Source organism: Erpetoichthys calabaricus, chromosome 5 (genome assembly GCF_900747795.2).
Source record: "Erpetoichthys calabaricus chromosome 5, fErpCal1.3, whole genome shotgun sequence".
Taxonomy (NCBI): Eukaryota; Metazoa; Chordata; class Cladistia; order Polypteriformes; family Polypteridae; genus Erpetoichthys; species Erpetoichthys calabaricus.
The window spans coordinates 175,174,004-175,200,774 of NC_041398.2; positions in this window are offsets into that span (position 1 = coordinate 175,174,004).

Genomic DNA, 26,771 nt, shown 5'->3' on the forward strand with positions numbered 1-26,771 from the left:
TCAAAAATGCCCTCTTTCAATTTACCTTCAGATAAACCTGGAAATGTTCAGCACAAATACATAAAACAAGCTCCATCTTTTGATAGGGCTTTGACAAATGTCTTCATTAAACCAAGCTTAATATGAAGCAGTGGTAGCAGATCCACCAAACTACGTCTGATGATTTTTTTGGCAACAAGCTTTTTCTAATAGGCTATTTCTTTTAAACCCAATAAAATATTTGGCTCTACTCTCACTCTCACAGAGAAATCATGAGAATTTTATATGCCCTGACTGCTTACCCAGCAAGATACACTTTCAGGTCCACGCATAATAATCATATGACCTTATTATTGCATAAAATAACTGTTTTGCTTTAAACATATGTTGTAATATTAGAAAAAACTAAAATGAAACATATTATTATTTAAATAAAATATTGATAATTAAAAAGTTATAATTGATAGCTAAAATATTTTGTGAAAAAAATGTTGTTTTGTTTTTTGAATTCAGATATAATAAGGTATAAAAATCACACAGAACATTTTTTTTTCATTGTACACCTGTTATATACTTTAGTAAATTTTCAGACACTTTTAATTCAGTTAAGAAGTATTGCAGGGGTTCTTCTATCTATCTTCTATCTTAGACAAGGCTGCAATCAGCCCTGGACAGAACTATAGCCTGTAGCAGGACCCAGGACCTACTCAATCAAATTAACAATTTGGAATTGTTAGTTAACCTACTCCTTATGTATTTGGGGAATGTGGGAGACAAATTATAGCACTAAGATGAAAACAACATAAGGAACAACTGGTCATGGTTTTTGTTCCTAGTATTCTGGATCCATGAAGCAGAGCATGAACCACAATGTTGGAACGGCCCCTTGATGAGGTATTAATCAGTGGGCTAATTGACAGGGTGGGCTTAGTTGTGAGATGTACTCTGGACCTCTTAGAGGTATTTGTGAAGGAGACAATTAGAATAATTAAGTGTCATTATGAACAATGCTGCACATCCTCTCTCTGACACACTAACACTGAATACATTCAGCCAACCAATTATTCAACAGAAGTGTGTCAAGAAACGCTACTGGGGCTCCTTTATACCAATTGCAGTATGTCTGCATAATGTCTCACTGTGACTGTGACGGCCAATTCAAAAGTATTCTTTTTTTAAAACTTTCTTCATTTTAGTCCTTCTGGTGTGTGTTCAGACTATTTGTGTGTATATATATATTAATTTATTTATTTAAATAGCTTCTGTAAAGTGACAAAAATTTTCCCCCAGAGACAAATAAATTTCTGTCTATCTATCTAGGACATATTTAATGTATGTATCCCTACTCATTTTTAGTGCTTTGTTGTCCACTAAGCTTACTCACTATGAAATTTAGTGAAAGTGTATTATAATAATATGATTGGATTGGGCTTGACACTGTTAGTTATGTCTATAATAACATTCTTCCATTTATTTCCAAAGTAAATTAGACTAATAATACTCACATAGTGATCATGGCAAGTAATAAATGAGCAAGCAGTCTTTTTGATGTTGACAAGCTTGCTGCTATCATAAAGAAACTCACCATACTTTGTCTTTGTATAAAATTAAGAAATACTTTACAGAGCAGATGAGAGAAAGGCAATTATAAAAAGAGACTGAACTAGGCCATTAAGGTAGCTAGCTCCATGAGTCCTGCAAATTGGCTGGCTGCTCTAAGGCTGCTCATAATTTAAGTACACAAATTAGAGAGTTCAACTTTTTCCTTTTATTTTTATCTTCTCAGTTAATTTCATATTCACATCTGAGTTCAACAAATGGTAAGAGTTAGCAGATGTGATCCTTGCTGTTTTTGTTCAGAAGGCTGTAATTGGTAAATTGAATATTAGTTGTGACTATATTAACTAGGATAATGTTGTATAAGAAATTGAACAATTTTGGAGTTTTCAGTTGCATAGAGGGAAAATAATCAAGCAACAGCTTGAGTTTGTAGTTGCATATTTTGAACACTTCAGAAACAAACAGACTATACCTTTGAAGAAGGCTGCATCATCACAGCTAAGGTTCATGTACCATTGCTTCTTGTAATGGTTTTCTTAATTTTAAACACATGTAGCGTAATGATGAACCTGTTATATTTCATTGTCAAGACTCTTTCTGATCTAAACTACCAATTTAATAGCATCTTGGTTAATCACCAGTGCTTATTTAAAATTATAATGGGTTCCTTAGAGTAACACTCAAATCTTCCAAACATCCATCCATTTTCTAAAGTTTCCCTATCCATTGTATTGCTGTAGTAAGTCTGTGCCTATTCCATATCATCATTTGCAAAATGAAACAAGGTAATAGCCCTGGATGATATGGATGGCCATGTCATATCCACGCTCAAACACACCTGCACACAATGGTCCAAATTACACTCACCAAATAACCTAACATAAATGATATTGTAATGTGTGAGTAAGGGAAATTGGGGTCTAAGAAGAAAGACCTCGCAGACATGTGGAGAACATGCAGAATGTGCTGAAATTCAAACAGTTCTGGAAAGGTAAAAGCAGCCGGGGTATCAACTGTGCCATTGTCCCATTCTAACGTTCAAATCAGATTCTGGTAAAATTGCATATAACATAAAAGTAGATATAGATTAATTCATTTTCTGAGCTTATTTTTTCAATTACATGGTTGCAGCTCTCGATAGTCTGTACTGTCAGTATGAACTTCTGTTATGATTGGTGTTTTTCATTACATTTTATGGGATGTCCTGAAGTGTTTTCAGCAAAGTGTGCATCTATTTTTTTAATCTTTAGAATTACATTCTGGCCATTGTTTTAATCAAGAGGGGTTCCTGAAAAAGTTGAATAATTTTACCATATTGCCACAACCACATTTCATTTATGAATGCTGCTGTTTTGAGACGTTAGCATTATTTGCTGCTATGTCAAACTACACAGACTGCTCTGAGAATGTGTGACATCATTTGGAATGACAGTATAAAGGTCGGTCCATGCATTTCTGGGGTATCCAAAATTAGGATGATACCAGTTTTGGTGTGTGATTGCTGCTTTTGGTGTTAAGGCCTTTCATCTTTGATTAGTGTTTTGAACTTGGTTTGTTTGTTTTTAGATTAGGAAAATAAGAGAATTTTAACACTTTATTAATAATTTGGCAAGGCTCCTTCTTTATTTGTCTTACTTTTCTCATTTGCAGAAGGCAGTCTGTGGCTGTTAGGCTTATATAAACATAAGGATGATAGAAATACGATAACTACATAAATATGTAGTTATAAATATGGGACCCATGCCGCGCCCACTGGCGGCCACCCCAGACCCCAAAATGGCTGTGGAGAACTCCATCTTCCATGAAGCCCTGCAAGAGACTGAGGCACCGCTCCAGCCCAGAGGGGTGGCCATCCAGTGTCCAGAGGGAGGTACTGCTCCGTCCAGGGCTGCTCCCCCTGAATACACATCGAAGGGGCGTCCCAGCTGGGCATGGGACCCGGCCATCCACCACAAAATATATATATATATATATATACACAGTGGAACCTCAGTTTGCGAGTAACTTGGTTTACGAGTGTTTTGCAAGACAAGCAAAAATTTTTAATAAATTTTGACTTGATAAACGAGCGAGGTCTTGCAGTACGAGTAGTATGTATATGCTTTGTCTGCTGAGCGTCATGTGATCACAACTGAGCTGATGGTTCTTCTCTTTCTCTCGCTGCGGAATTGTGGGCAATTGTCTCCTATTCTCCATCTGAGTCGGCGTGCCTCACTCATATAGTCAACATCAGTACGAGCATATACTGTTTACTGCAGCATTAGCATTGTGACTGTGTGTGCGCGCGCGTGTGTGTGTGCTCGCTCGCTTGCATGTGTGTGCATGTATGCGCTCGTGTGTGTGTGTGTGTGTGTGCTTGCGCGCGTGTGTGCTGTGACGTGCGAGTCCCCGTCTTGCACCCTAAAACACGAAGCTGAGTCTCAGTACTTTAGCAACACCAGCTTTATTCAGCTTGAAACAGCTACAGCGTGGTTATTGTAGTGGGATCTCCTATACACAGACACAGCAGTCGGGCGCTGCGCATTTATAATGTTCCTTGTTCCTTGTATCGCCCATCGACGGCAGGCGCTTATAGCATGTCCGCAATCTTTTCGGATTTGCTTTTATGGAGAACTGCTACAGCGTTGGGAGACTGCGATTGCTTTGGGACGCTCTTCTGCGTGTCGTCCCTTTGGGTGCAATCCCACAAGAGTTAAGAAACTCACTCACAGCAGCCATGATTCTTTTCAAAGGTAAAGTACAGGTTAATTTGTTTTATGTATTTTTACTTTATATTTTGTATTAATCATTTTTATATGAATAGTTTTGGGTTGTGGAACAAATCATCTGAGTTTTCATTATTTCTTATGGGGAAATTCACTTTGATATATGAGTGCTTTGGACTACGAACACGTTTCTGGAACGAATTATGCTCGCAAACCGAGGTTCCACTATATATATATATATATATATATATATATATATATATATATATATATATATATATATATATATATATATATACAGTTGATTCCTCTTAATTGGGACACATTAGAACTAGGACATTTTGTCCCAATTAAGCAGCTGCTCCAATTAAGCGAATTCCACATAAAATTAAACAATAAATAATTTTCTTTCAATATTTTAATAAATTATTGAACCCAAATATAAATTATAAGAAAATATAAGCTGTGAAGAAAAAATAATAAAGTAAAAAATAATTAGGTATGTACAGGCAATTTAATTCTGCAAAAATGCATCAAGTGTAGTCTGTCTTTTGTTTTTGTAAGTTTGTACTTTGTCCTTTGCAGTTTGTCTTTTCTGTAATGCCCATTCCTCACGCAGTTGATTTTCTTGTTGTAAGAGACACACTATGGTATATTTTGGTACACCAGTTATCTCAGCGAGCCTACGATGGCTTGTATTAAATGGCTGGCTTTTAATTTTATCCAGCAAAGCAATTTTACTTGAAAGTGTAAAATAGTTTCTTGGCATCTTGGCAAGGGTTATAATTTTATAAATAAAACTGACAAAAAAAAAGTTTACTTATACGTTATACGTACACGCAAGGTGGTGTAGGGTTAACTGAATACGGTACGGTAGTGGTGACGGTAGACTATTAAGCAGACATGTGCTACTCCACTCTAAGATTGTACTATCTAAACTTACCAGTGCTTCTTCGACGGGCGATGATAGACGACTGACTTGCAGCATGTGTCTGCTACTGTCTCAGTTAAGCGGAATGTTGTCCCAATTAAGCGTTTAAATTATGTATTAGTTTATTATTTTGGTTTTCATTCCTTGACATTTGGCCCAAATAAGCGGCTGCCCCAATTAACCGGTGGCCCAATTAAGCGGAATCGACTGTATATATATATATATATATATATATATATATATATATATATATATATATAAAAGCATATAACACAGAATAGGCTGTTCTCAGTTTATTTAGAGGTTCCCTGGAGTATGATTTTAAAAGCTCTTCATTTGGTGTCACTCTTTTGGAATTCCAACCTGATACTCTCTTGTTTCCAAATTAATGAAAAACTTACGAATACTACACATTTTCCTAACATAGTCCTGGATCAGTTTATAACACAAAAAGAATTAAACATAAAAAAGCAAATGTTTACCTGGTGTTTACAAGTTTTACTTTATTTTGGCAAAGCTAAAGGAATTGTTCAATACTAATCTTTTAAGGATGGAATTCAGTGTTGTGTGGATTTTGCTGTTAGTTGTTCCATGTACAAGTGAAGAACTTTCCCTGTGGTGAAGTGTCTTTGCCATGTGGTTCTTTGTAACTGCCTATGGTGTTTTCATTTTTTTAAGCTTTGCAACTTCAGCTGTGACTCTATCTGGCTAGGACTCTGTGTGCTGAGGTTCATTTATTGAAGTATATCTGGGTTCAAACCCCCACCCCAGGTTTTGGAAGTTTTCCAAAGTGTCTAGCTCCAAGAGCTCGAATGAGAGTAGAAATCCCATCTCTAAAGATAGCACTTTAACTTCCTACGTAGTTTTTAAGGGAAGGTGTAGCCTGAGTTGATTGCAGTAAAATCAACTTACAATTTCTGTCCCATGCCTTGCTATAAGTGTTTGTATGTCTCCATCATGTCAAGAAACAGTTTAGCTGGTGGGTATAGGCACAAGTTGAATATCCTTTTAAGTGTTTCTTTTATGTGGAGTCACCAAAAATCTTTGATGAGTATCTCATATGAAACTAAGAAAGCAAGCTGACCAAATGTTGTTAGAGCTTCAAAATAGCTGCAGAACTGAATTACATTAACATTTCATTTTTAATAATTTCTTATGATTGATAGTTAATAAATATATTATTAAATATTTCTAGACTGTTAATAGCTGATTTATATTGGATACCAAAACCAAAATGTGACCAAAGAAACAAACTCATCCATCCATCTTCTCTACCTCTTTAGGAGGGCTGCAGAGAAGCTGGAGTCTATCCCAGCAAGCAGTGGGTGCAAGGCAGGAAAAATCTCAGAAAAAGGCACCAGCCCATCGCATGATAAACATAAACATAAATCAGGGGCCAATTTAGCATTGCTAATCCAACTCACCAGCATGTGTTTGGACTGTGGGAGGAAATTCACACAAACATGGGAGAACATGCAAACTCCTCACAGGTGTCACCTAGCACTTGAACTTCAGTCTGCTTGTTGGAAGGCAGCAGTGCTACCATTTCAACACCTTGCCCTACAAAGAAACTCTGTCTACTAAATATTCATTGCAGGATTTGCTAATGAATTAGCTAAAAGTAAAAAAATAATAATTTCTGTCATTTTTATATACATCTTCATAGAAATGCTATGGTGCCTTCATTAATTCATAAAAACTATACAGTATATTTTATGAACCCACTGATCCTCCAGAGATTAATTGTTTATTTTTATTATCCTTTTAAATGTATATATACACAAGTTGTTCTCAATTATTCTTTTAATGAAATCAATAACCTTGCTTCAAGATAAAAGAATTATGAAATGCTGAAAAACAGCCGATGACAACAGTAATGTTATAAAACACAAAACAGCTTTTACTGTAAAAAACTGAAGACACCCTAAGTGGTTTATCATTGAGTTGCCAGATTTTGTTTTGTGCATCCTTTCTAATTTTGTAACAATTACAATTTGATTCAATTTATCAGCAGCTTTCCTAGAATATGCTTTAATTTCTAGACAGATATGGCAAAAAAAAAACCAAAACAAATTATTTCACACTCCAGTCTTTTTTAAAGATTACTCAGAATCCCTATTACAATGCTATAAACATTTCAAAACATATCTTCTTCTGAATTTCACAAGACAGTCCAAATTATTGTACATTTCAGCACTTGTTAGATTTTGCAGGAGGTTATAAGAGAATCAGCTGACTCGATTCCAGAACTTGTCACGGTCTGGTAGCTTCTGCTCTGATTCATGGGGGATTAATTGGCCCTCAGAGCTTGAGAGCTATATTGCTGCCACATTGGCTGTAGATCTGTCACTTTGATGCACAAGGTAATCAAGTCCAGTAATAGAGTCTTCATGCATGTTAATGACTTGGTATATCCAAACAAGACAACATAAACTGTGGTTTACTATGATTTACACAACAGCAGAAGGTCAGCACATTGATTTAAATGAACACATACACAGTATTTTTTTCTCAAAAACAAAACTTAAACCAATAATTATTAATCACAAGGAATTAACGAATGATATAAAATCAATATTGGGTAGTATTTCTAAAAGTACGCCAGGAAAGCATGTAAAGTAGGGAAGAGAAATTTGTATTATAGAAATTTTAAAGCACAGCCTAATGTAAAATTTTAATTAATATTATCAATTTAGGGTAAAGTATTTAGAGCTCATCTACTTTTAAATTTGGATAAACTACCTTGTTTAAGATAGATTCAGTGGTAACTCTAAACTGACTTGATGTGAGGGAGCATACGGTAGATTTGCATTTGAGTGCGCCTTATTAAAGACTGACACCCAACCCAGGCTTTCTGCTTTGTGCCAGAATGGGCATGATGCAGTTTGATTGATCATTTTATTGATTAGAAAAATGGCATATTTTGCAATATTTATTAACTAATGGCCTCTCAGTCCTGAAGTGGATTAAATAAGTTAACCAATTAATGAATAAATGGATGGATAGATGGTAGATTGATTGGCTTGGTGTGAGTGGGTGTGCACTTGAGTGTGTCTCGCGATGGACTAGTATACTGTCCAGTTTTGGTTCCTGCTTTGAGCACAGCATTACTAGGATTCAATCTAGCACTAAATTTTGATTCTGCATTTCCTTTATTGGCCAGATGTAATATGTTATATCTGTTAACTAGTAGACTCCTTAAATCAGTAACTCAATTGAGTGGCCTGTGCTGGAATAAGCTGGTTTGATAATGGATGCATGGATGGACCTTTACTAGTATGACATTTGGCACAAATAAAACTTTTATGTAGGTGAACAATATTGAAGCTGGTCCTTCATGCACTTTATATCTGGAATCCATGCATTTTCTTAGCTTAATAAGTGCCCATGTAACAGGCAGATGTACATAGGTGTATCTGAACAGCATTTAAACATTCAGACATTCTGTCCTATCTGCCAAAGTATTCATAGTGTAACTTGAAACTAAAGTGGTCAGGTGTACAATGCACAGGGTGAGGGTGTCATGGAAAATCCAGATGCAAACTTTCAAATATTCCTTATAAATTGCTTGTTATTGCATAAAATATCCCCTTTCCTTCATTAATTTTTAAATTCTGCATTTTCATCGCATAGAGAGCAGGACTCTTTGGAGTTGTATAAGGGATGCCAGTACAATACAGAGCACGCTCCAGGACAAACTGACACTTGCACTCACAGTGCTGGTTAAACAAAGGCAGGAATCAACACCTACACAGGACATTAGTCCATTGCAGGGCTCACTCACACCACATAACCATACTCATAGTAGGAAAATAATGTAAAATTAACTTAATATGCATATTTATGAGATGCCAGAGGAATCGAGAATAACTCATTATTCAGACTCCACACAAACAGTGGCAGACTAAACTGAAACAAGGTCTCTGGAGCCATGACACACTAACCTGTGTGCCATGATGTCACCCCTGTATACAAATATATTTTTTTCTAAATATAGGCTGCATCTTGCCTACATTCAGTCATTTAGCAGTGTGTCCTAATCTATGTTTTGATTTCTGAAACTATGAAAAGAATCATGAATAGGAATTATAATCAATTAAATACCCCGGCCTTAGATTTTTAATAACAAAATCCCATCCATCCATCCATTTTCCAACCCGCTGAATCCGAACACAGGGTCACGGGGGTCTGCTGGAGCCAATCCCAGCCAACACAGGGCACAAGGCAGGAACCAATCCTGGGCAGGGTGCCAACCCACCGCAGAATAACAAAATCACACAAATGTTTATAACAGCCTGAAATTGAGATATTTTTCTTGTTTTTAGTACACGTCAGTGATGTACAGTGTTAATTGTGAGTAGGCAGCAATAAATGGTTCTGAGGACTAATATAAAGTGGCATGGGAGTAATTGGTTCCATTTTAAGGGTCCAAACAGATCAAAAGTACAAACCCCTTGGCAAAAACAGGATCCAAAATGCATGTGAAAAAGTCCTAATACTATCTTAAAACATTTAGCGCTAACTATACTAACACAGGGCAGCACGGTGCTGCAGTGGTAGCGCTGCCGCCTCGCACTAAGGAGACCTGGGTTCGCTTGCGTGGAGTTTGCATGTTCTTCCCGTGTCTGCATGGTTTACACCGGGTACTCTGATTTCCTCCCACAGTCCAAAGACATGCAGGTTAGGTGCATTGGCGATTCTAAATTGTCCTTGGTGTGTGCATGTGTATGTGTGTGTGTGTGTGTGCGTGTGTGTGTGTGTGTGCCCTGTGGTGGGCTGACACCCTGCCCAGGGTTTGTTTCCTGCCTTGCGCCCTGTGTTGGTTGGGATTGGCTCCAGCAGACCCCAGTGACCCTGTAGTTAGGATATACTGTAGCGGGTTGGATAATGGATGGATGGATATACTAACACACAGACATCACTTCTTTATTGTATCCATATACTTGGTCATCAGGGATAGCGCAATAGCATTTTAAACTGCGGCAATGCAATAACATCACTTGCTGCAAAGCCGCAATCACATGATAGGCCAATAAAAACATGGCTATGACAACACCATAATAGCACAAAATGGTGGCGATGGTGGGAGAATTCTAACACAAAATAGCCATAAGATGACCTCACCAAAATAATTTTAAAATTTAATGACTAAAGTAGAAGTTCAAAATTAGAACAGTTAAAAATTCAACACACTCCTGAACCACAAGTTTATGACAACTGTAGTCAAGTAAAGATTTTTTGTGTATTTTGTCATTTTTACTAAGCATTCAGGTTTATCCTGACATCCAAAGGATAATGGTCATGTTACTTAACAGGTACATTTAAATTCACTCATAGTGAGGGTGTGTTAATGGGTCTGTCCAGTAATGGCCTTATGTGCCACTAAGGATTGGGTGCTACCATCTCAACATAGCATACTAAATGGAAGATTTGTTTCCGAAGATGAATAGATAAATATCTGCCTTTGTTTTCATGTGTGTAATTACCGATATTTGCCTTAAAGAAAATGGCCCACAGTATTCTTACTGCAATCCCATAAATGTTTCCTTTGTATGCTGGTTGGATTCGGGCTACCAGGACTTGTATACACCTACAATGTAGAAAACTGAGTCAAAAAGTGAACATCCAATTTGTGTGGACTGTGAGAAGAAACAAATGGCAGTTTAGAGCAGGCATGGAAACTCTACACATTACTGTAATGTCCAGGAAGAGAATTTAGTAACTTTTACTTGTTGCACCACTTACTGCTCTGTTTATTTAAGTACTTCTTTGTAAATACTTCATAAACTATGCATACAATTATCAGAATAACATTTATGTGAAATGTCATTCACATATCACACTGTCTGGTTAGTTTTTAAATCTTTTAAATGCTCCCCAACTAGAACGCAGGTGACAGGTTTCCAAGGAAGAGGAAGTAAAATCTCATAAAAACTATAAAACACAAAAAAGTACAGGCAAGGGAGCCCTTTAGTAAGTGCCATGCAATAATAATGCAGCCGAATGAAGAAGGAGCTGGTAAAGGCAAAAATATTAGTGGGTCTTGGATAAAAGAGAGCTACATCTCTTATCTTTGATAGCAGTTGTGTTACCTGATGCCTGATGAATTACCCTCATACTCTGGATAACAGACAGTCTGTCTGGGGTATGGTTCAAGGTCTAGTATATTCACCATAGTGTCATCCATTTCTGAATCTGTGTAGTTCATCTCAGGGTTATGGTGTACTGCATCAGTTAGGTAGGAAGCATCCCCTATGCAACACTAAACCACATACACATACAGAGCCAACTTAAACTCATCCGTTGGCCTAACACAAAGATCTATGGGTTGCAGGAATGAGTATTGGAGCACCCAGAGGAAAAACCAGGGTGGAGTGGTGGCTCTGAGGCTAAGGATCTGCGCTGGTATCCTGAAGGTTGCCGGTTCGAATCCCCGTCACTGCCAAAAGAGATCCTACTCTGCTGGGCCCTTGAGCAAGACCCTTAACCTGTAATTGCTCCAGGGGCGCTGTACAATGGCTGACCCTGTGCTCTAACCCCAAGGGGTATGTGAAAACTAACAAATTTCTAATACGAGAAATCGTATAAGACGAAATAAAGAACAAAAAAAAAAAAAAATACACAAAGAATATGCAAAGTTTCAATACAGTGACCTGGCCATGACTAAAACCAATTAGTCAGGTAGTACAAATTTTTGAACTTTAAAATAAAACGAGTAATTGTTTAGAAGCATAATTAATTGGATAAAAATGAATTAAAAAAGTGAAATGCCAGGAAAGAAAAATACTGGACATACAGTATGATATGTTTTTTCAGTTCCTCGAATTGTCTATGTATCAGAAATTGGTAAGCCATCAGGGCTTTTTCCAAAGCAGTGTATTTTTCACATACTGTATATATAAAAAAATAATTTAAGTAAGATGATAGATATGTTTGCTAGACAGTCAAGGTAGATAGTGTTTTCAGGTTCTCCTCTCATCTGTAACAAGGATTGACTTGAAATGGCCAATCAATTGGGACTGATTTGTAGAATAGCTGGAAAAAAGTGTCATTTGTCTTCAAGACAAATCAATTAAAAACAATTGATTATTTTAAATGCCCTTCTTATCTTGTGGCACTATATCTCTGAAAAACAGTAAAGACAATATTTTCAACTGCAAAAATTTTTTTTTAAGTACACTGCACTTAAAAATGGTCTTTTTTATTTACAGTATCTATGCAGTATAAAGAAACTATAGTGTTCTAATCTTTATGCTGCACGCTTGTATTTCATAGCATTCTAAATGATGAGGCACAAATATTTTTTCAAAATTGAACCATCTTTATTTAAACATTCCAAATAAGTCAGGTAAAATAAAAAATATTTTTACAAAGAACAAACCAATAATCGCAGATGGCATACTGAGATCTCTGTTAAAGAAGTAAAGCAAAGAAAGAATAAATACATCCGCTATTTATAGTTTTAATTTTTGTACAAAAGTTTTTTCAAAATATTTTCAAAATAGTTTCCTGTTTTTTGGGGTTATCTAATAAAATGTAACATACAATATTAATTTAGACAGAATTAAAACAAACAAACAAAAAAAACTGCTAAAAGTACTGAACAACCTTGTAATTTTTGACTCAATAGTCTGACAGCATGGTGGTGCTATGATTAGTGTTACAATCTCATGGTATTTAAATCTTGATTTGATTCACTTTCATGTGAAATGTGCATATTCTGCTCTTTCTCACATGAGTTTCTACATACAAACCAAACTTACACTGCTGAACGTATTGCGACTTGATGTTACTCTGATGGTTATGACTGTAGGCATTTATATAAATTTATCCTGTGCTGGGCAGTAATCCCATTAGACTTAATTTCCACCATATGCTTATTTGTTGTCAGATTATGTCAAACATTTTTGTTTTCCACAGAGAAGATACTAAATCTGAAGATTGATTGTCCCTTACGTTTGCATTCCGTTCATCCTTTTAGTTAGTTTCAGAAGCCACAATTTTCTATAAATGGCCACTTATCAAAACATGATGTTTAGATGTGACTCTAATCCACTGGAAGGCAAACTCATGCACACATCTACTTGTACTTATATCAGGACAGTTCATCAAATATGCCATCTTTGAAATGTGCGAGGAGACCAGACGACTTCAAAAGAAGCTATGCCAAAATGAGAAGAATGTACATTACAAAACTGAAGCACTGATTGTTTTTGTAGAGTAAAATTATATTCAAGGACATCATGAGTAAATCAGAGTGGCATAACCGGTGTGGTTGCTTAAAATACATGAGATAGAATGGTAATACTGGAGAATGTCTGTTTTTGAGAAAATACTGTGAAAATTATTTTATTATGTCTAGTTTTAATTTGTTTGTTGGTATAACTCAGTGTGTAGTCACAGAGGCATTTTCAACTTGCTGGACTGCCAATACTGATGCTCTGTATAAGAAAGGACAGAGCCGGTTATACTTCCTTAGAAGGCTGGCGTCCTTCAACATCTGCAATAAGATGCTGCAGATGTTCTATCAGACGGTTGTGGCGAGCACCCTCTTCTACGCAGTGGTGTGCTGGGGAGGCAGCATTAAGAAGAAAGACGCCTCACGCCTGGACAAACTGGTGAGGAAGGCAGGCTCTATTGTTGGCATGGAGCTGGACAGTTTGACATCTGTGGCAGAGTGACGGGCACTCAGCAGGCTCCTATCAATTATGGAAAATCCACTGCATCCACTAAACAGTGTCATCTCTAGACAGAAGAGCAGCTTCAGCGACAGACTGCTGTCACTGTCCTGCTCCACTGACAGACTGAGAAGATCATTCCTTCCCCAAACTATGCGACTCTTCAATTCCACCCGGGGGGGTAAACGTTAACATAATAAAAGTTATTGTCTGTTTTTACCTGCATTATTATCAATCTTTAATTTAATATTGTTTTTTGTATCAGTAAGGTGCTGCTGGAGTATGTGAATTTAACCCTTGGGATTAATAAAGTATCTATCTATCTATCTATCTATCTATCTATCTATCTATCTATCTATCTATCTATCTATCTATCTATCTATCTATCTATCTATCTATCTATCTATCTATCTATCTATCTATCTATCTATCTACTTTTTGTTTCTTTTATCACTCTGCACAAAGTTACACTCTTCTAAGTACAGCCTGCTTATACATTTTAAAGCAGAATGGAGTGCCAACTCTTTAATGACCTCTAATTTTGAAGTGTAGATGCCTGCACATACATGAATGAGAATAGGCTGCCTCAACTCTATGATTGATTACTGAACTTGCCAAAAAACCCAGCTGTCTTTAGCAGAATCTGATGATGCGCCTGGGTAAGCTGATGTTCCCCTAAACGTTTTCCTCGAAAAGCAAATTCGGTCAATTAACGAATAGCCTGCCTTGAGTTTTGTTGTTTGACCGCATGTATGTGGTCCCTTAACAATCCCAAATACTTACTTTGGATGAAATCACCTCGATTCATTGCAATTAATGCCATATTAATGCACATAAGGATAAAAATTATATACTATAGCTGAAAGCATCACAAAGGGATCAAAAATTGTTGAATATGCAAACATTTACCCATAACTGCATAAATAAAACCAGAAGCCCACTCCATTTTCACCATTAGTTTAATAGTAGCAGTAATGTGATGAGCTGTAGGGACTTAAAAAGAATACGCTTAGCTGGGATTTAAACAGTTTTTAAAGAGAAAAGACATCAATATAATAGCTAGTGAACATGCTTGATTAAGGTACAACTGCAGCTATTAGCCTGTGTAGCAAGCTATTAATGGTGCTTAAACGCGTTCTCTTAGGATTACTCTTTTGGATGTCACTTTTTTCAGCATTTAGATCATTTATTCTGCTTCTATAATCTGCTTGCTATAGTAGGTAAAGCCTTAGCTCCCAGAACAACATTTCTGTTACTGGTAATTTTAGCTTTCAGTATATTATACCTACACCTACTGCATAATGTGGGAAGAGGAAAACATGAATGAGCAAAGGCTCTTTATACTGCACAAAGTGTCCTGTTAGCATTTGTGGATTGATTTTTCTCTTTCATTGTCAGAATGCTTAAAGGCTCATCACCATATTAAGGCAGTCCATAGCAGGATAATGGAGTTAGTGAAGGGCTACATCAGCATGTATCTGCAAAAATGTAAAAATAAAATAAAGGTTATCCCCATGCTAAAAAAAGAAGCAAAGGTTAGAGACACAATGTTTCAACTATGTAGACTTCATCAAATGGCTCAAATAGCTGATGATGGCAATAACGGTCAAAATGTACTGTTGTTTCTTTTTCTTAGTAGCAATAACCTTTACTTGTTTCAATTTAAGTTAAGCTTACTCCATAATAGTCAGCCAATAAGAGGTAAGTTATATAAAGAGAAAGCAAACAAATAAGGCAACAAATTAGAGGGAAAAGGTAGACAGTGGAGGATGAGATGGGCAGTACTGGACAGTTTACAGGGAGCAGGACAGAGAGCTGGAGGAGCTCCAGGAGGTGGCAGTGCTCTTGGCTGCTGCAGGGCTGAAAAGGCAGAGCTGGCGACAGTGAAAGAGGTCACAGGAGCTGAAGAAAGAAGGAGTCCTCACACAGCGGCATCCAAGATTGGGCGTGGCACTCTTGGAATTACGGGGACCAAATGAGGTGGCAGCTCTGGGTCTGAGGGTACCTGTTGACGTGGTAGACCGAGAGGGATACAGTGGGCTATGTCCATAGGGGAGAGACTATATATGGATTTCTACCTCTTTGTGTGGATTTTAACTTATTTATTGATGAAGGAATTTTTTAACCACCTTGAGGCACATATTTTATGGTGAATACAGTGAACCCTCGTTTATCACGGTTAATCCATTCCAGACTCTACCACGATAAATTAATTTTCGCAAAGTAGGATTCTTTATTTATAAATCGAATATTTTCGCAGTTAGAGTATAAAAAATCTGTTTAAGACCTTCTAAATACATTTTTTAACATTATTAGAGCCCTCTAGACATGAAATAACACCCTTTAGTCACCATTACACTCGTATTACCCAATATATTAGACAAAATAAGAGAAAACAAGACATATTAGATGTTACAAATATCATATTATTATTATTGTACTGTACATTTAATTACACACACACAGTTCTTACACACAACCACTAACCTATGAAGGCACGAGCTCAGTAGGAGAGTCTTCAGGTTGTAAGCTGGAGTGCTGATCGCACCCTCAGAGGACACAGACGCCCCTGGGAAAACCCCTGAAACAGCTGACAGTCTACCTTCACATTGCTCCTTACCCTTCTTACTTGCGCTATAACATGCGATAAACCTCTCACGCAGTACTCTGCTTACTTAAAAGTATTGTGCAGCGCCTCTCAGCTTTGGAACTGGCTGTTTTGTTTCTCTCTCTCTCTATCTCTCTCTATCTCTCTCTCTCTCTCTCTCAGACATTCTCTGCTCGTGGCAGAACTGTCATCTCTGACTTGTCATGGAGCACGTTTGAACTTTTGAAAAGAGACAAATGTTTGTTTGCAGTGCTTTGAATAAAGTTCTTTTTTTTCTACAACCTCCTGTGTCTCTGTGCAGATCTGTGACCCAAGCGTGACAAGGTGGTGCAGTATCTTCAGCAGGTGCGTCGTTGTCTTCTTCTGCTGAAGGAGTACTAGGAATAGGCAGTTGGTGTCTGGGTGCATGACTTAAGAATATCTTGATAGGCAGTTGCTGGCGCTGTCTTTTCATATGCGTGAGGAGGCTTTTGTAGGGTATTGCCATCTTTGATCATATCCAAGAGTTTCACCTTCTCCTGGATGGTAAGCATCTTCCTCCGGCGCTTAGTTTCATTGTCAGAAGGCTTAGAAAAAGCAGCACGTTTAGGAGCCATGGTGGGGCTCAGATAAAAGTTCTCAGAAAGCGCACGCGTAGTGACGTAAGCGTGTATGAGAAAAAATCGCGATAGAGTGAAGCCGCGAAAGTCGAAGCGTGATATAGCGAGGGATCACTGTATATTTATTTATTGCACTGTTTTCCACCCGTTTGACTGCACTTTAGACTTTACTTTTTGAGTAAACACTATTACAGCTTGTGGACAAGTAAGCTTCTCGTTTTTACTCCCTTGCCCTGGTTCATTTTCTGTCATGACTAGTGAGGGTTCCATGCACAGAGATTTTTATCAGTTAATATTTAACTACTAATATTGGAATGGGACCTTGGAGAGGATATTTGGTTGCCAGCGCTTGACACAGTGGCCGGCCTTTCTTTTATTCCATTTTTATTGTTAACATTTTACCTATACCATATAGCACTATAGAGTTACCACAGGAGGCCTTAGTAGAAATCTGATCTACTAAGTACAGTTAAAATATGAAATTACAGTTTTTGTGCTTATAAGTGAAAGTACACTTCATTTACAAGCATAAATTAAGATGAATTGAATCCAGCTGTACCACAGGAATAATAAGTCAGTAGAGAAAACAAATTACATGAGTAGTGGGTCACTGGGAGCCTTTCCCAAGGCAGGAATAAACACGATGTCAATCAATGCCACCAACAGAGTCTTGCTTTGCTAGCCCAATATTAGTGACATCAATCAGTTTAACAAAACATGACTCCATGTAGAAAATCCATACTTCACATAGAGGACACCCTGCAATGTAAGTCTACCTGCTGCACCACTGTGCTACTCCTAGAAAGCCAGCATTTGTCAGGGACTACTGTGATAACTTAAAGTAATTTGAGGCAAACAATAGACTGAGGAAGGAAAGCATATATGGGCTGTAACAGTTTTGAAAAATTACATTTTAGTTACTCCTCCCTGTTCTTTATTTTTTAGAATTAAATTAGAAAGATGAAACTAATTTTTGAGAATATAGTATTTCCTCATGTTCAGACATTTGTTCAAAAGAGTCACAGCATATGCAGCAATCTTCTGAACAATATAAGTTCAGCATCTCAATAAGCATTTTCATATATACTGTAACATTTTTATTATCTGCTGCATTGTCTTGTTAACAGGTTTGTAAAATAACAAAAAGATTAAGGTATTTTTGAACAATTACATAACATAATCAAAAGCAAATTATACTGTGAGGCTTACACTGCAAAACAGTGAAAATTGTTGAGCTTATCACTTATTTTTGTTACAGCAATGATTACTGGTAGCACATGATGATTTTTTTTTTTTTGCATTTGAAATGCTTGTTATCTCCTTCAAGAGTCAATTTAGTTGCTTTTTACAAGAATGTGAATACGGTTTTCAAAAGATTTATCTGCACTGGAGATACAGTACATTTAAAGCCATTTAATAATTTCAGAATCTGAGGCTTCACCCTTTAATAAGCATCATAAGGTCATAATCATTTTTATTGAAGATGAACTAAACCAATCCATTTTCCTTTGGTTATTTTTTCAGTGCTGCATGAGACGTTATTCATTTTAAAGTGTATTTTTTCCTTGGATAACTTATTTAAGTAAATGGAATCTTATTTATAATAAAATTTCATATAAAGTTTTTACTTGATTCCAAAGAAAAAATGATCAAACAGGTTACTTTGCGTTATTATCTTTGATTTCATTACTGCTTTATGATAATACTGTCGTCATTCTACTGCTTCTTAGCAAATTTAATTTAACACATGAAATAATAATTCTAATGTTTACTTGATAGCTGTGCATATATCATACAAAAATTTAATTTGTTTTTCAAGATCAAGACCTGCATGAAGCCGCTATTTATGAAAAGTAATTGTGCATTACCACCTTATATCCCCATTCTTCATTCCTTTCGCTGTCTTGCTTTTTTTGACATGTTTATCATCCCAGGACTTAATATATAACCTACTGAAGCATCTGTAGGAAAAACATCCACCTCCTGAGAAAACAAAAATAAATGAACCTTTGCTAATTAAATACACTCAGCATATCTCTGTGGTGGGGATGCTTCAAGAGCCGATGAACCACAAACCTTAGTCACCTGGTGTCTCTTCTGCTCCTGGCAGATACATCCATGATAAACTAGTTTAACAAAAGATTCCAGACAAACAGTGATCCAGCAATTACATACTGTATAAGTCCTATTCAGCAACACAAGCAGAGGAAGGCAGGTACTGTATATTCTTAATGGCTGTGATGTTTGAAGAAGCCTGCAGTGGAACAATGATGATGGTTGTAGGATGAATGAGAATGAATGAAGCCAGTTACTGTAAGTTTTGTGAAATGGTAGTGTTTTGGATGGAGTTTTGTCAGGAAGAGGAGGGTGTCCTAAAAATGTCACCTTAGATATGTGTTCTGGATTCCTCTAACACTGTACTAGACTTTGTGAATTTAGGAAATGGGGTAACGTTCATCCAAAGAAACATAACATAATAGTCAATCCTGTTCTGTTGAGCTTTTGTAGTATATACAGTATTTGAATTAATTATGTTCTGGAGATAGCCGAAAGACACCCAGTGATTAACATTTTGTTTTCCAAAGCAGGGCAAAAAATTGGAGCAGGTGCCTTTTCAGATGGGATGTTCATCAACAATTATTAAATAACCTTTTGTGATAATTGTACACTCAGCACGTTGATGGCTAAGCATTTACGTTTATTTTTTTTTTGTGAGTTTTATATTTTTGTTTATATTGAATAATGAAGTATAACTTTTACTTAGTGTATAATATTATTTTAATTGTATAAAATAATGCAATCATACAAATTTTTATCTCTTTATAGCCTGTTTCTGTTTCCCCAGTAATCATACATGTTCTGTATTCAATTAAGATGAACTCTTTTACACTATGAAATCAGATCCAGATCATACGGTACTAGTATATGCACATAGCGGCATCATCTCTTACAACTCAGATCACTAAAGCATGAATAAGTGAGTTTTCACGTTATCAAATTTCTGTTTTTGTAATTTTTAGTTTTATTGTAGCAATTCATTTACTCAGACAATTTTACATTTTGACATGATTAGTATATTTTCCTCTACTTTTAATATATTAATATATTTGTTTGCCCTCTTGTTCTTATAATAATTTCAGGGACGAGTGGGACCCAATAATTACTATGTAACCAAAAACAAGCCACTTTATCTCCCTATACCTTAATTATGTATACCTTTGTATCTTCAAAAATAGTTGTATTTTACCTAATAATCAATTTGGGATGACGTTTACCACTAAAGGAGTTCATAGAGTAAGGAATGTTTGTTTAGCCTTTCCTGCTATTCCTGTATATTTATCTCTATTTAATATTTTCTTCCACTTCCTCTATCTTTACAAGTCAGGTATTAAGAAAGTACATTTTAGTTTGACATCAGATAATAATTTGATTGTAGTTATAAGCATTTTCTTTAAAATTATTAAATAATATACATTTTCATAGATGGTTATTTTGTCATTTAATCAAACTGCTAATATTAATGTAAATTTCAAGTTCTTACTGTCATGAAGAAATCATCTTCAGAAAAAATAAGCAGAGCGTTCAGATAGGCAGTCAGAATTTAGAATTTATTGCAGAGCATAGGAAACCATTGCAGAGCACATAAAGTCATCTCAGTTCATGAAATGAGCCCAGTGGATTAGACACAGCTCATTTTTATTTAAGCTCTAATCAAAGAACATCCCAGTTTCGTACATACAGTATTTCTCGACATCCACTTTAAATGTTATCTTCATAATAATGACCTCATACTGTACCTGTTTTCATAACAATTACCTTGCCTTGTAAACTTCTTTCCCCTAATAACCATCAATCTTTTCATAACAATCATTAGGACTCGAAGGTCTTACTTGGCGCCTGGCCTGGAGATGACCATCACCTCATCATGTTTTATATTCCTCACATTTCCACATTCCTAATCTTGAGCTAATAAAAAAAAAATTGGTGACCTTTTAATTAATCGATCCCCATCATTGAGTTGGAACCAGGATAACTCACATATGCAAAACTGAACTGTTCAATTAATAATTGCTTGTTGCACCAGTATCCTGTAAGGCTAAAATCATAGGCAGCTGTGCTGATAAGAGGAGCACACAGCTTAACTGATAAGGACTAAACTGCTGGAGTTGGAAGCAGGCAGGCAGCCTTGAGCAGACAAGAACAGTTTCTCCTGATAGCCTGGAAAAAGAAAAAATACAAGCCTTTATTAATTAACCCTTAAATTCTTATATTGCTCAAAGCCAGCCGATATAATATGCTTTAACCAGCCGATATAATATGTTTTGCTTTAACTTGATTAATTAAGATATTGATTCCTGAGGAAGCATTGACATATAGACTTAAATGCTATCTAATATATATATATATATATATATATATATATATATATATATATATATATATATATATATATATATATATATATATTGTGACAATAGAGGCACTGTCAACCCCTTGAACCCTCAGACCACTCGTCAGACACCAGGTAAAAGTCCAAATATTACATTTATTTAGACAATAACGTGCACAAAGCACCCTCCTCTCCACAATACTCATAAATACAATAATAAATCAATAATAGATAGATAGATAGATAGATAGATAGATAGATAGATAGATAGATAGATAGATAGATAGATAGATAGATAGATAGATAGATAGATAGATAGATAGATAGATAGATACTTTATTAATCCAAAGGGGAAATTCACATTTATTTATCATATTTTAATCACTTCACTAATCAATTACTCCACACTCCCAGACGTGTTGCCACCCTTCCACCTAGCTCAGCTCGCTGTCTGGGATTTCCCATGGTCCTTTTATAGTCCCTGACCCGGAAGTGTTTCCAACCCCCCAGTCCATGTAACTTTCCATCACTTCTGGGTCAGATTAAAAGTTCTCTTCTTCTTCATCCCGGAAGCACGTCATTCCTCCTGTCGCTGTGACTAAGACGTACTTCCGGGGCGTAGGGCACATAATAATCCTTGGGCCTCCCTGCGGTGTCCTCTAGCGGCCCCCATGGTATCCAGCAGGGCTGTGGATAAAAACCCCATTGTCCAGGATTCCCTGCTGGCTTCGGGGCACCTCCATGCTGCAGGAAGAGTTCCACCTGGTGGCTTGGGGTTATTGGCCGGCCATATTCCACAATATATATATAAATACATATACACAAGACAATGTGACAGCCTGCGAGCATAGGCAGCTGTGTCATTAAGCAGCAGCTCACAGCCGCATACTGTCTGACAGCACATGGGCTGAGCTGCTGGAGATTAATGCTCACAGACATCCAAGCTTTTTAATAATGAACTCTTAAATTCAGACTACCTAACACAATACAGTTCACTTTTAACTTAATCATCTAAAATATTCAAAAGCCTTAATATATAAATTTAAATGCAATTTAAAAATGTTTATATGTTTCAAATGTTTATGCGCTAGTGTGCAAGCTTGCTTAGTTTTTACAAAGATTAAGGGCCTTGAAGGCTTTTGGAATGTTGTTTAGTCTATAGTCAGTCAGAAGGTCCAGCAGAGCTGCCATGTCTCAAAACAAAAGCTTGTTTAGTCAGTTCCCTCAAAAACCACAGCATCCTTGGTTCATAGAAAACAAGGCAAGTGAAAACTAGCAGGACACATCAAAAACAATAGCAGCAGCCTATAAAATAATAGTCCCTGTCTAAGCTACTTAAAAAAGATGTCAAGCGTCAGTTTTTAATAGCCAATAGTTCTAAAACCAATAACAAGGTATATTGATCCTTAATCTAAACCTCAACATTACATATTGCCATTTCAATCAACACTTAAGTATACTTTTCATAAAATACTATTGATGTGATTTATTTTTAACATACCTCCAAAGTACCACTGAATTAAAACTCCTGATCCTGCTTAAACCTTATTGTATATTGTAAAAAGGAAGATGGAATGGCAGGCCAGAATTGTCACATTCATTAAGTTCCTGGCTGATCATTAATTCTTCAGATCTAACTAAGTTATGCTTGATGTCTCTGGTATTTCTTTTCCTTGTAACACAAAATCAATAATGATCTTATCTGTTTCCTACAAAATGCTTTTTGGAGTGCTGAAAGAATCTGTGATACTGCACATTAAGGAAGACACTATGGAAAATAATGACTGTTAGATTTCCAGATTTAATATCAGATCAAGTCTTGCCACTGATCATGCATCATCCAAGTCATTGTTCTTGACACTTTTCTATTTAGAAATAAATGAGTACACATATTCAAAATTGGTGATTTAACGTAATAAAAGTTTAATTGCTTCAGGAGCCAGATTAGTAAATAATTCTGACAGTATATGTGAACTGTTCTTTTCATACAGTATGTGTGCCTCTATGAATGTTTTGCTTTTCAGATGCATCCTATATGCATATAAACTTGTTATAGAGGGAGTGCAGCTCTACAAAATGATATAAACAGACAGCACATGTATGTCCAGGAAGTTTGCCCTTGCACTTGCGAGCTGGAAGAGCCCTTGAGGCACTCTATGTGCTAACTCATGTCACAGTCTCCATTCATGGTCAAGCCAATTTACTTATCGTTGATGTGAGAGTTGTGGATTTGAAACTTGGCAAAGGTGGTAAAGAAGGCAAGCCTAGTTCTTCATAAGGCAAGACTGAGATTGCACCCCCTGTTTTCCTAACTATGTTTTTGCTTGCGTCTTTAAATTGTTTATATTTTTGCATTACACTACTGATCTCAGTCCCTACTTCTGGACTATAGTTCCACATCAGTAGGTGCAAGAATAACAAAGTCAAAATGAATGTAACATTTCTGTTAGCACTTTCTTCCACCCTTTTCAGTTATCTGAAAACTCTCAACTCTAACTAAAGCTGGAGAGAAGCTGAAGTCTGCTCCCAAGTGAGGCAGAGACTACAACAAACTTATATCAGAAGGTATCAATAGTATCAAGACATAATAGCAGGTTATTCATGTGAAGAGAAATGGTATCTTGTTTAGGGTATTCACTTTGGATCTCTTGCAGTAAGTGGATATACATCACATAAAAGATAAAGAGTTGTTTAAAGTCTTAAGAAATTTAAAAGTGGCAAAAATTCTAATGCCAGATTACTTGACAACTATTACTGCATTCATTTAAAGTGAGCTTGCAATTCATTTCTCTTAAATGTCAGTTTTCATGGATAGAATGTCAGTGTGCATTCAAGGACTGGAGATTTTTTAGTTTGGAGACCCGATGAATGCTTATATCTCTATTATTAGCACATTACGTCATCTTATTAAACTCATCTGAGTGTGCACTCCAGCACACGCTGGCATGGGCTTTCTTAAAGTCTGATGCAATGGTTATGAAAATCCATTACTTCTAAATTTAATGTTTATCTAAAAAAAGTTGAAGTTACATGTCTTATATGGAAAAACCAAATTAACATATGGAGTTAGCTCAAATACATTTCAAGATATCTTAAAATGACATCCTGATTACTTTCAGATATCATGAAATAAGATCTCATTAATTTTGAGAAACCTAAAAATGCATTTTGAGATATCTCACTGTGAAATAATTGTGCTTATTTTGACATATCTTTTGGCATATTGTATCTTAAAATTATTTTCTGTGCCTTTCGAGATATTTAAAGAAGCATTTAAGATATCTAAAAAAGTCTGAATGTTACTTTAGGATGTCTTGAAATTAAATAGGCACGATGAAATGCACTTCAGGTAAGTTCACAATGACTCATATTTGAGACATCTAAATTACATTTTTAGATATCTAAGATTAATTTCTATTAAAATGGATTTCTGGTTCATTTGAGATATTGTAAAATATATATCAAGATATCTGAAATAAATTTTAAACTATCCTTAAAAAGAGAGAAGGCTATTTCAGGATATCTGAATAATACTTTCAGATATGTAAAATGCAATTAAAGATATCTCAAATGCATTTCTAGATATCACAAAATATATTCCTGTCCATTTTCAAATATCTCAAATATATTTGGAAATATTCTGAAACACTTAGGAAGTTTCAATGAATGAATGAATGAGATCTTACAGGAATTTATTTTGAAAGAATTTTGGATATATTATAAAGCACAAGTGGTAAATTTGAAATATCTGTAAAGTATCAAAGCAATGTAGAGAAGCGATTAAGAAAGCTAATAGAACATTACATTATATGGCATGGTTTGTCTAAGTTTAAGTCTATACTTCTGGCTATATAAGCAATGCACTTGTATGGCATCGTCTTCAGTACTGTGTTTTATTTTCATCTTCATATTACAAAAAAGATATAGTAGAGAAAGTTCTGAGATGAAAAACTAGGCTGTTTAGAATTGCTTTGATCTATAAAGAAAAGACTAAAGTAGTTGAACTATATAGTGTTAAGCTAACTGAGAATAAGGGGAAGCAGGGTTAAACTATACAAATTATAAAAGAAATTTGTAAGGTGGACCCAATTGTTACTTTAAGATAAATTCATCAACAAGAACATGGGGACACAGTTGGAAACTTGGTAAGGGTAGATTTCACACATAGAAATGTTTTTTTTCACGGAAAGAACCATAGACGCATAGGATGAATTACCAAGTACAGTGACAGATAAAAGTACTCTGGGGATATTCAAAAGTCAACTTTCTGGAAAAGGTAGGGAAATATGATGAGCAAGCTTGTAGGTCTGAATGGCCTGCACTTGTCAAAATTAATCAACTGTTCCAAATTGAGAAGTCATACAATGCACGGATATACTGTACCTTGAAATGAATTTGAAATATGTGAAAATGTATTGCGGATATCATAAAATGCAAAGGAACTTATTTTTTGTTATCAAATTTTCATTGAAATACAAAACAAACACTTTAAAGGGTAATATAAGCCATTCTAATGGAAATTACAATAAAATGAAACACCATGCTTGTTGACTGCCCCCAAAAACATAACCCAGCCCCACCTTGCTACATTTAAATTAATAGCGGTAACAAAAGAATAAAGGAGATATTCTGAAATAAGATTCAGATATCTGAAAATGTGAACTGCATTTTAAAATATCTGAAATTCATTTTGGAATATCTCTAACTGTTCATTTGACTTGCAACAGTCTTGGGAATTTGTTCATCAGAGATTGTTTAGTAAATAGTAATGGTAAGACTAATTCACTGATGCAGAAGAGACAATAGTACTGGAAGAACTGATGTGGTAGCTACATCAATAGATTCAACTGTTGATTTATTGGTGAGCTGACCTGTTGAGAAAATGTTTAGAGAAGGCCAGAAGGAATTGCATTGTGTCTTTGTGGATCTGGAGAAAGCATATGACAGTGGTGTCTCGAGAGGAGCTGTGGTATTGTATGAGGAAGTCGGGAGTGGCAGAGAAGTACGTAAGTGTTGTACAGGATATGTACGAGGGAAGTGTGACAGTGGTAAGGTCTGCGGTAGGAGCGACAGATGCATTCAACGTGGAGGTGGGATTACAGCAGGGATCAGCTCTGAGCCCTTTCTTATTTGCAAAGGTGATGGAAAGATTAACAGACGAGATTAGACAGGAGTCCCCATGGACTATGATGTTTGCTGATGACATTGTGATCTGTAGCGATAGTAGGGAGCAGGTTGAGGAGACCCTGGAGAGGTGGAGATATGCTCTATAGAGGAGAGGAATGAAGGTCAGTAGGAACAAGACAGAATACATGCGTGTA